Consider the following 8,368-nt stretch of genomic DNA (forward strand, 5'->3'; position numbering starts at 1 on the left):
AGAACAGAAACAAGTGGGAGGTGGATTCATCATCCTCATTACATAGGGGACATGTGCCATCCACAGGAATCCCCTTGTTTTTTAATATGAGGTATGTAGGGAGGCTATCATGGAGAAGTCTCCATACAAAGTTACAAATTTTCAGTGGAACCTACACTTTCCAAACAAGGTTCCATACCTCTAAAGGAAGATGATTATGACCATTTGGATTAGTCACAACAGGGTTAACTCCATTGTGAATCAGTTTGTATGCCTTCTTGACTTGGTAATCACCTGAGAAGGAGTGTTTCCAATCCAGATTATCTGAGCTTTTGCCTGTTTTTGAAATAGGTAACCTCAAAATTTCAGTACTCAAAGGATGTGGATATAGGGCTTTAATTAGGCTTGGCTTCCATGAGTGAGTGGAGTTATCAATTAGGCCTGGCACTGTACCAGAGCTCAAGTTTAGGTTATTTTGCTTGATAGAGAAACCAACTAGGATGGTTGAGAGGGATCCCAGAACCATTCCCAATAGTCCACCTTCCTTCCTTAAGCTTACTGTGTTTATGGTCAATGATATTCCTCCAAAACCATGACTGGTGAGGCTTAGGAGTACATTCATGAGTCGTGCTTCTAGGGAAATATTTGGCCTTAAAGGTTTTGACTAGAAGGGATTGGGGTTTTTTACTAATCCTCCAGAATTGTTTTGCCAGCATGGCTTGATTCATGAAACTGAATTTTTTCAAGCCTACACCACCTTCCTTTTTGGGTTTGCATAGCTTATCCCAATTGAGCAAATGCATTTTCTTCACCCTTGGTTCATGTCCCCATAAAAAGGCTTCGGAAATGACATCTATTTTATTACAAATAGCTTCGGGTACCTTGAAACATGAGAAAGTGTACAAGGGTATGGATTGGAGCATAGAAGAGACTAGAGTAGTCCTACCAGCTTGGGATAAGAGCTTGGCCTTCCAACCCTGCAGCTTAGTATGCAGTTTATCAACCAAAAACTGAAAGTCAACGACCTTTTCCCCCCTAAACTTGAAGTTTAATCCTAGGTATTTACTTGGATTTTGTTCCAAATTAACATGTAGAGAATGAGCTAGAGTTTCCAGATCTTCTTTGGCCATATTCGAGAACAGAAGATGTCTGAGATCTGGAAAGGTTGATATGTTGACCAAATATGGAGTAGTGTCAGGACATAATTTCTTGGATGGAGGTCAGAGAGTCAGTAGCTTTTTTGAAGAAAATCAATGAGTCATCAGCAAAGAATATGTGAGTGAAGGAAATACAATTCCTTCCTAGTTTTAGGCCTTTGATATTCCTCTGATTTTTAGCTTTCATGAGGGATAGGTACAAAATATTGGCAAACATGAGGAGGAGATAAGGAGAAAGGGGATCCCTTTGTCTGAGACCATTGGAAGGGGTGAAGGATTGGGTAATATTGCCATTGATAAGAAGAGTATAACGAACTGTGGTAACACATTCCATAATCCAATTTACCCACCTTTCATTGAAATTCAAAGCAACTAGGACTGATTTCAGAAATTTCCAGCCAATCCTGTCATATGCTTTACTCATGTCAATTTTTAAGGCCCCAAAACAATTCTTTCTACCTTTCTTCTTGCCCAAAGAGTCAAAAATTTCATGGGCAATCAAAAAGTTATTTGTAATACTTCTCCCTCAGATAAAAGCATTTTGAAAAGGGGTGATAAGGTTATCCATTAAGGGTATAAGTTTATTGACCATGAGTATAGAAATGACTTTGTAGATAACATTGCATAGGCTGATAGGTTGAAAATGGGAAACCTCATTAGGAGAAGGAACCTTTGGGATAAGAGTTATGTATGTGTGGTTCAGAGATTTAAGGAGAGAACCTGAGTGAAAGAAAGCATCCACAGTATTAAGAACATCAACTCTCACAATACTCCAGAATTCCTGATAGAAGAAAGTAGGAATTCCATCAGGACTAGGGGCTTTATAGGAGCCAATCTAGAACACTATGCTTTCAATTTCCTCATTGGTAATGGGCTTATTGAGGAGATCTAGTTGTAGGGGAGATAGTTTGGGGGGAGATAGTTTGGGGATAGGTAGTGCACTCAGGTCAGTGGTGATGGAGGTTTGGTCCCTAGTAACAGTGCTTGCAAAGGACAACCTAAAGTGACTAAGTATTGTGTTCTTAATAACTGTTGGGTTGTCAAAGATAACCCCATTAGTAGTCTTAATTTTTATTATACAATTCCTAGCTCTCCTCTGCTTGACTAAGGTTTGAAAGTACTTGGCATTCCTATCACCCAAAACTAGCACATTGTTTCTTGCCTTTTGGGCCCACTTCATTTCCTCTCGGTTCATCAAAGTCTCAAGCTCTTCCCTAAGAAAGCACTCTTCCCTAACATCCTCAATAGTGAGTATCAAATTCTAAAGCTATTGGAGTTGAATTTGTTTCTGGAATATATCACTTTCAACCTTACCAAAGGTGTCCTTGTTCCATTCGAGAAACATAGATCTAAGGTTAGAAATTTTATTTTTGAATTGGAAAGCTCTAGAACCAGATGTGTGGAAATCCTAAGCCTTATGGACAACTTCCTTCCAAGATGGATGAGTAAGCCACATGTGCTCAAAACGGAAAGGTCTATGTTTAAAAGGAAGTTGGAGATCAAAATCCAAAATGATTGGACCATAATCAGAGTGCAGGATGGGGAGATTTTTAAGAGCATAAGAGGGGTATGTGTTGATCCATTCATCACTGGCAAAGGCTCTATATAATTTCTCCATCACAAAGTCCTCTTCCATCCTATTGTTCATCCAAGTAAACTTTTGCCCTAAAGCAGCTAATTCACAAAGTTCTAAATCATATATCAACTCTTGAAAATTTTCCATACTCGGAGATTTACCCCAATTAAAGGAGAATTTGTCCTCACTAGAAAGAACTTGATTAAAGTCTCCTATGCACAACTAGTTGGGATGCGACAATAATTTAAGTTCTGGTTAAAGAACTTTCTTCCATACACTTTCTCTTTTGGTGTGATTTGGTTGTCCATAAACAAAAGTAATGGATAAAGGGTTATCTTTGTCATCTACCAGTTCTGTATGGACTAGGTTTTTGGATTTGTAGATGATGTGAACTTGTTGGCTGGGCATCCATGCCAATAACAAGCCACCACTGAGACCTTCTTTTGGAACTTCTACGCCATTAGAAAACCCATATTTTCCCTAAAATGATCTACCTTTTTCGTTGACTAACTGAGTCTCTATAAGGAATATTAGATCAGGCTTAGACTCGAGGGCTTTTTTCTGACATTGTAGAACTACAGAGGGCTTGCCTTAACCTTTATAGTTCCAGTTTAGTATCCTTATGGTTGTTAGGGAAGCTTATGAGAGCTAGCTTCCCAACGCCCAATTGGATTTCCAGGGTAAGGTGTGCAAGGGTTTGAAGAAGGAATTGAATTTGCAAATTGACCAATCCTATTGTGCCCAACATCTTCTGTTAATTCTTTGTTGTTCCCTTGCCTTTTGAACAAACCACATAATAAGCGTTGTCGAATGTTTCTTCCAAAATTTTCTAACTCCTTCTTGAATCTCTTCCTAGACCCTCCTAGGTAGTGTGGGGTTTTATCTGAAATCTGTTCCCAACCAAAATCTTCATGAATCATTGCAGAGATGGGCTCCAGATCTGAATGAAAGGAGTCTGGGGAAGGCAGACCTAGGCCTAGGGGTAGATTTAGGTTGCCAAGTGAGCCCAATCCAGAATTCGTGATATTGGCTGGATTAGCAGTCATGATATGGGCTTGGCCTTGACTCTCTAGTGGTTTTCTAACTTCAGTTTGCATTGTATTATCCCTGGCTCGGTCCAAATTATAACTTTGGGCTTGTGCTTGGTTTAGGTGAGGTCCTGAGCTAGAATCTCCTAATTCTAACCGACATTTGCCCTTTTTCACACATTGCACCAGAGATTCTATGAAGGAATGTAGAGATTCAGGAATCATGCCTCTATTCCACGTAACTTCGGGTCTGATGTCATTTAGTTTGTCCAAGTTAAACATTGTAACTATCACTAAATCACTCTCTGTGTCTGAGGTTGCAAGATTAGATTCCCTTACTTCACTATTCGTTATAAAAGGTCTTGAATCTTCAACCCATGTCCATTTCAATCCCATAGCTTTTGGTGAAAACCAAGATGGCCTCATAGAGAAGGTTTTTAAGGGACATGCAGGTGGCTCCGAGCTTTGATTGATAATAGGGGTATGGTTTGGAAATAGGGGAATTTGGAGGTGTAGGTGGGATTGGAAGATTATGTAGATGAAGTGAGTTAATGGAAGAATTAAGTATTGCATGTTCATTATCAGTTTGGGTAGAGGCATTGTGATTAGACCTAATGTTTATGTTGGGTGGTGGGGGTTGCAGAGGTGTATTAGTATCAAGGTAGTGGGGGTGGTGGGATGCATGTGAGGTGGAGGTTGAGTCAGATAGGTGGTTGTTAGGAACAAGTCGATGTGGTGGATAGTTTGGTTGGATATTGTTGTGGGTGGGGTGGAAGACATTGCCAAACTTGAGTTGTGAAGTCCATCGTCTCCTATGGTTGAAAAAAAGCTCTAAGTTCATTAGAGAATTAAGGTTCTAGAGCATGGAAACCAAACTGTACCTAGTGCAACCTTTGGATGCAAACACGCTGCCTAAACAACATCATCTCTATATCATCCAGCTATATGTGCATTGACCCTTATTGTGACCAATCAGTCCACACCAGTTGCAAATCTTATGTATTCTTTCATATTTGCATTGGATCCAAAACTTCGACCCATCATCTAGCCTCAACATGAAGCCAGCAATCAAGGGGGACCAAGGATTTGTATGAACTTTTATGCGTATGAACCGTATGTTTTGAGGCAACTTGTCTTCCCAATCAACTTTTTCAAATATGCCCATAAGTTGTGAAGTCCACCATCTCCTATGGTTGAAAAAAAGCTCTAAGTTCATTAGAGAATTAAGGTTCTAGAGCATGGAAACCAAACTGTACCTAGTGCAACCTCTGGATGCAAACACGTTGCCTAAACAACATCATCTCTATATCATCCACGCTATATGTGCATTGACCCTTATTGTGACCAATCAGTCCACACCAGTTGCAAAGCTTATGTATTCTTTCATATTTGCATTGGATCCAAAACTTCGACCCATCATCTAGCCTCAACATGAAGCCAGCAATCAAGGGGGACCAAGGATTTGTATGAACTCTTATGCGTATGAACCGTATGTTTCGAGGCAACCTGTCTTCCCAATCAACTTTTTCAAATATGCCCATAAGTTGTCCTATCTTCTCTGTAAGCTTTGGGTACTGATACTTCAATGGAAGCCCATGCAGTTGGACCCATAGCGAGACATAGTTAAGTTGGAGTCTACTAAGAATTAGGTTTGCTCTCCATTTTTCTAAAACAAACAGTGCTCCATCAATAGACCAAGGACGCTCATTACAAATGTGATTGAGGTCATCCAAGTGATCAAAATAGAGGAGGTAGAAATATGAATCTCTCCCAACAATAGAAATCGAGCCTCTGATGCGCCATGTAGCATTGATTATGTGTTGAAGATGCCCACCAGAGAATTTTATGTAATCTAGTATGAAGCCTATTGCAAAGTTACTCCAAAAATCCTTCCAATTGGAGAGCTCAGAAGGATCAGCTACAACCACGGGTCCATGCTGTGCAAAAGGGACCCCTTCATCATCACTAGACCTGTAGTTAAATTCTATTTCATTAGTAAAAAGTTCTATGTTGATTTTAGAATCACTACTTTCAATCCAGCCATATTCTTTAGCAATGAAGGAATCAGCCATATGAGACAAAAAGTAGTCAGATATGGCATGCAAGGTAAGGAGTTTCAGAGAAAGTAAAAAAGGAAAAAAGAAGGAACCACAAGGGAGGACAAAAGGAACAAAGGAAAAGGGAGATAGGGAGTCAAATGGGGAAAGAGAAAGTAGGGTGGTTGATGATTAACAAGGACAGGAATAAGCCATTCCTCAAGCATGCACAGGGAATGCTAAGTATGAGAGAAAGAAATAAAGAAAGTGGTTTGCAGTTGTGGGAAAAGATGGCTCCTAACACGAGAACTAAAGATCAACTAAAGATAGAGTACGGTGATTGGATATAACGATGGCAAATCACTTGAAAAGATGCAGATCAAAAAACGCCGGAACCCTAATTGGAAAGGGAAAAGCTCTTCTAGAGAGAAAGCTTCATTTACTTTTTTCTTTCTCCAAGTTTGGCTATAGTCACTATAATTTGGTTTTTGTAATTGTCACTTACTTTTTAGTTTATGCAATATTGTAGTTAATTTAATGATACAATACAAACTCTTAGTTTAAGTTCTAAAAGTAAGTTTTGGGGAGAAATATTGTTGTTGATTGTATGGGGGTTTATTAAGTTTAGTTCTATTGAAGTTTCTAACTATTTTATGGTATGGTTTTATGGTTTGAACTTCGAACTATTGTTTTTGTTCTTGTTTATTGGGCTTATTTCTTTGTTTGTTTATTTGAATACCTTGGTACATGTCTGTGCTGGTGCACCCAAGAAACTTCCAAAATAGCCCAATGTTGACTCGCCTCAACCCAAGCCCACTAAGCTTATTTGTGCTTCTACTCTTATATTTTGCACTCTTTATTATGTTTGATCTTTAATTTGTTTGGAATGAGATTTTTGGTGTAGTAGGGTGTATCAGTGTATAAGTCCAATGATAGTTTTCATCCATGCACTAATACTTTTTTATGTAGAAAATTGTCAATGTAATTTGGCTAAGAAAAAAGAAAAAGAAGAAAACAATTACTATTTCACTTACCTTTCTATTGTGTAAAATGGTGCTAATGAATAATATAAAAGTATTATTAAATATCCTTATAACGATAATGGCTCCCCTTGTCTTGTTGGGGAAAGCTTCGTTAATAAAGCAATGGTCTTGCCACAATAATAAGACATTTGATGGCCTTTTGGTGGCAAATGTTAAGACTGACCCAAAAGCAAATCTAATATTTGCTAAAATAAAGAGAAATTTTCTTCAAACATTGGTGTAAATGAATACAAGTACACCGATGTTTGCACCAACCAAGTAGCTCAAAATCAAAATTTAAATCAAAAGCTCCTGTTTACTAGAAAATTTGGAGAACAAATATTGGTAACAATCCGAGATGTTATAATTAAATATAATTAACATAAACATAAAAATAAACGTGTTTTGTACACATTAAAATAAATAAATAATTTTTTTTTTTGTTTGTTTCATATATGTGCATATTTTTATGACCCTTCTAAGTTTTACTACCGACCTCCACACACACACACACACACACATATAAATTAACATATACATATATAATATACAATCATACTTCAGTTTTAAAATACAAGAAAATGAGAGAGAGAGAGAGAGAGAGAGAGAGAGGCGTGCGTGAAAAAGAGATAGGAGAGGAAGAAGGAAAAAAAATAGGGTTTAAGTTAGGTAATAAAAACTACGTTGTTTCATTTAAGTTTTTTTATTTATTATAATCTGATACAAAACGACGTCGTTTTGGACCCAATATAAATTTTAATATGTAGTTCAAAATAGCGTCATTTTAGGATCAGAATTTAAATAAATAAATAAATAAATAAAAAGAAAAGAAAGTGGAATGACGTTGTTTAGTTGGAGCCTAAGTTAAATCTAAGAAATCTTGTCCATCAACAATTTGTCTCTCTGCTTTCTTTCTCTATCTATCGTCTGCCTTTCCACCTCCCTCTCTCTCACTCACTCTCACACTCCTCTACCTCCGCCACTCGCCATCAACCAAGTAGCTCAAAATAAAATTTTGAATTAAAAACTCCTGTTTAATAGAAAATTCGAAGAACAAATATTGGTAACAAGCTGAGATGTTATAATTAAATAGAACTAGATGATATCCCACGCGAAGCGCAGACTACTTTACAATTTTATTTGAAATCATTTTTATGTATATTAAAATCTACAAATAATACTCAATACTTATTTTTATAATATATTATAATATTTACTGTTAAAAATAGATTTTATTTTTCAAACTGATTAAATGATTTTGAAATCTACAAATAAGAATTTAAAGTATATAATACTTTTATATCCTAAAATTACATAAATTTTAGTAACCTATCAAACACTTTCTCAACCACTCTATTCTCACAACCAAATATAGAGGCCTTGATCACAAACACCCAATTAATTATCTCAATGAAATTAAGGAAATCATTTGTAAATATCAACATAAAGAGAACGTGATTAAATAAAGAGAAATTTGCTAAAAACACATTCATTTATCAAAATTCAATCGTCTTTAGTTGGGCTTTCATATCCTTAAAAAAAAAGTGAAAAACACTTTTAAATCACTATT

This window comes from Quercus robur, chromosome 5 (genome assembly GCF_932294415.1).
Source record: "Quercus robur chromosome 5, dhQueRobu3.1, whole genome shotgun sequence".
Lineage (NCBI taxonomy): Eukaryota > Viridiplantae > Streptophyta > Magnoliopsida > Fagales > Fagaceae > Quercus > Quercus robur.